The sequence below is a fragment of the Triticum dicoccoides genome, chromosome 7B, assembly GCF_002162155.2.
Source record: "Triticum dicoccoides isolate Atlit2015 ecotype Zavitan chromosome 7B, WEW_v2.0, whole genome shotgun sequence".
Taxonomy (NCBI): domain Eukaryota; kingdom Viridiplantae; phylum Streptophyta; class Magnoliopsida; order Poales; family Poaceae; genus Triticum; species Triticum dicoccoides.
The window spans coordinates 695,084,898-695,087,785 of NC_041393.1; the positions used below are offsets into that span (position 1 = coordinate 695,084,898).

Sequence of the window (2,888 nt, forward strand, 5' to 3'; positions counted from 1 at the left end):
CATCATCTAAGATGGTTTGGCATATACAACACATGCCTCAAGAAGCGTCAATACATAGCAGATAGTTAAAGCATACTGATAATGTAAGGAAAGTCAGGTAGACCAAATTTGACAAGGGGAGAAATCCGTCAAGAGGGATCTAAAAAACTGAAATATTACTAAATAACCAGCCATGGACAGGGGTGCTTGAAAGTTAGCTATCCACGTGCCAAAATCATGACTTAGTTTCGAGATCTTATTAATTTCAGTTTTAGTCTACCCCAACTTATTTAAAACTGGAAGGCATTGTTGTTGTAAGATGTCCCGAGCGACGGAATGTCAATCCGGTGAAGATCTTTATGAATTCGATCAGCAAGCTCAACATTGTTAATTTGGACCTACCTACATGTCTAAATATAGTGCAGTTTCAGTTGAGTTTGCTGATCTTGTGAAGGCCTTGCCGCTTGCTGATCGGCTTTGCCACAGATCCATAATAATGGAATTGCGTCTGTGTCAAGGATCAAAGATTCATTACATCTTGATCCTGGGTGGTCAAAACCAATTGAAACTGAATCAGATTCAGAAATGTAGGTCGGTCAAAATTAACAAAATAATAAGTAAAAAATTTCCGTCGCCGGGACTTGAACCCGGGTCTCTCGGGTGAGAGCCGAGTATCCTAACCACCTAGACTACGACGGAATGTTGACGGTGCGAATACTGGATCCTATCTGTTCATGCGGACCACACAAAACTAGCACTAGCAGAGGTCAAACGATATTCTTGACATCACAAAACAGCACGAATGATAGGACTGGGCACGAGCTGGGCCGCACCTTTGTTTGATTCAGACATGGCTGGAAATGGTCTACAAAACCAGAACAAACTGCATTTGCTCCATTCGATCCATTACATATTTGAATTCCGCCATGCATGCGGACACATGGACTGTTCCAGATTCAGACAAAGGGGATCCTGAGAATCCAAACCAACAGATCATGTGTTTGTCTGGGACAAATTTCCAGCAATCTTCCTGGCCCCTCCTGACATTGGATGTTTCTAGACCGGGTTCCCGCCGGCTTTGGTATGAAAAAGAAAATGGAAATGGATGCCCTTCATGAACATTCAGTTAAAGTGCATTCTTATCCAGACAATGCACTGAATGTTCTGCAATCTGATTCAGTAAGCATACTGTGAATGCACATGGTGATTAAACAGTCTTCAGCTTCTAACTGTATAGTAGAAAGTTCATAGAGCAACTGATTCCAACGTATTATCGCAAAAATCGGAATCGAAAAATAAGATATCTATAGTAAGAAACTAACAAAAGAACTAACAAAGTGTCAACGAGGGTTCTCAACTTCAGGAAAAAGTTAACTAACAAAGGCCCTGTTCGGAATCACTCCAACTCCTAAAAATACGAGGAGCTGTGAAGCATCTGTTTCCAGCTCCGTGCCTTTTAACTCCAGATCCGGGAGCGGAGTGGTGGTGTGGCGGGTCTCCGAACAGGGTCAAAGTGTCAATGAGGGTTCTCAACTTCAGGAAAAAGTTAAAAAAAAACTCCGTCACCGGCACTTGAACCCGGGTCTCTCGGGTGAGAGTCAAGTATCCTAACCACCTAGACTACAACGGAATGGTGAGAGCAAGCATCTGAAATTATTAACCAACCAGACCACGACGGAAGCTGTGGCGAACGGGATGGCGTTTGTAATCTGAACGTTTTTCACGCAAACAGCACTGACTGCATCACTGGCACTGCAAAGCCATTCCCTGTCTCTGCATCACGAACCGAGGCGCAGCTTTGCTTGATTCAATAATTATTGAACAAACAATACCTGAACGTCCCTGAAGCAAGCAGCTTTGCTCAATATCTTGGAATCATCAGCTGTTTGTCTCTCAGTCGAAGAAACACCTGAAAGTTGGCCATCAATCAGCGCTCAAGCATCTAAGCTTGCTAAGTTTTACTACTGTAGCTTTTACAGGCATTTGCTTTGACCAAAAAAAAGAAAAAAAAAAACTAGCTGGAAGCAAACTCAAAATGGGCAGAACCATCCTCAAGCCTTAACACCACCGAAAAGATGAATGAGATTTAGGTTCGGGTGTGAAACTGCCTTTCCTATATCAGCTAGGGAAGTCCACCCAAGCAAGGGGGCTCGGCCCCCGATTTGTAAATGTGCGAATAGCTGGAAACGTCTTGCCTGTTAAGGCCGACGGGTACGTGTTAATATAGGCGGGGCGCACCTCCCGTACAGCGCATATAAAGTAGTTTGGATACAGGAGATATTCAGGGAGAAGATAGAACTTGGAGGGAAAGAAACAACTCAAGTATATCTATCCTATATCTATCCTAACTACCTCCTGATGCGGGTCAAGGATGACATGCCAATGTACGCAGTGTACGCGCCAATATACGCCATTGTATACCGTACCAATATAACAACATGTTTGACACCCTCCCTTAATCATAACTTCATCAAGTTGAGATTATGCTTGAAGTTTTCAAAGCTCTTTGTGGGCAGAGGTTTTGTGAATCCATCTGCAATTTGATCTTTGGAATGCACAAACCGGATGTCAAGTTGTCTTTGAGTAACTCTTTCTCTGACAAAATGAAAGTCTATCTCAATATGCTTTGTTCTGGCATGGAACACAGGATTAGCAGAAAGATAAGTAGCACCAAGGTTATCACACCACAAGCATGGAGCTTGTTTGCCTTTTACACCAAGCTCTTTCAACATAGACTGAACCCATATGATTTCAGCTGTGGCATTGGCTAGCGCCTTGTATTCTGCCTCAGTGCTTGACCTAGAGACAGTAGCCTGCTTACGTGCACACCATGATATCAGATTAGGTCCAAAAAATACTGCAAAGCCTCCTGTGAGCGCCTGTCATCCAGGCAGCCTGCCCAATCAGAG

The 2,888-nt window shown here is 43.5% G+C and overlaps 1 non-coding gene across 1 annotated transcript; it reads right to left on the bottom strand.

Annotated features, from left to right (window-relative positions):
• Positions 1 to 605: 605 nt before the first annotated feature.
• TRNAE-CUC lies at positions 606 to 678 on the bottom strand. The gene has a single exon. It is a non-coding gene; the product is annotated as a tRNA-Glu (tRNA).
• Positions 679 to 2,888: the final 2,210 nt, after the last annotated feature.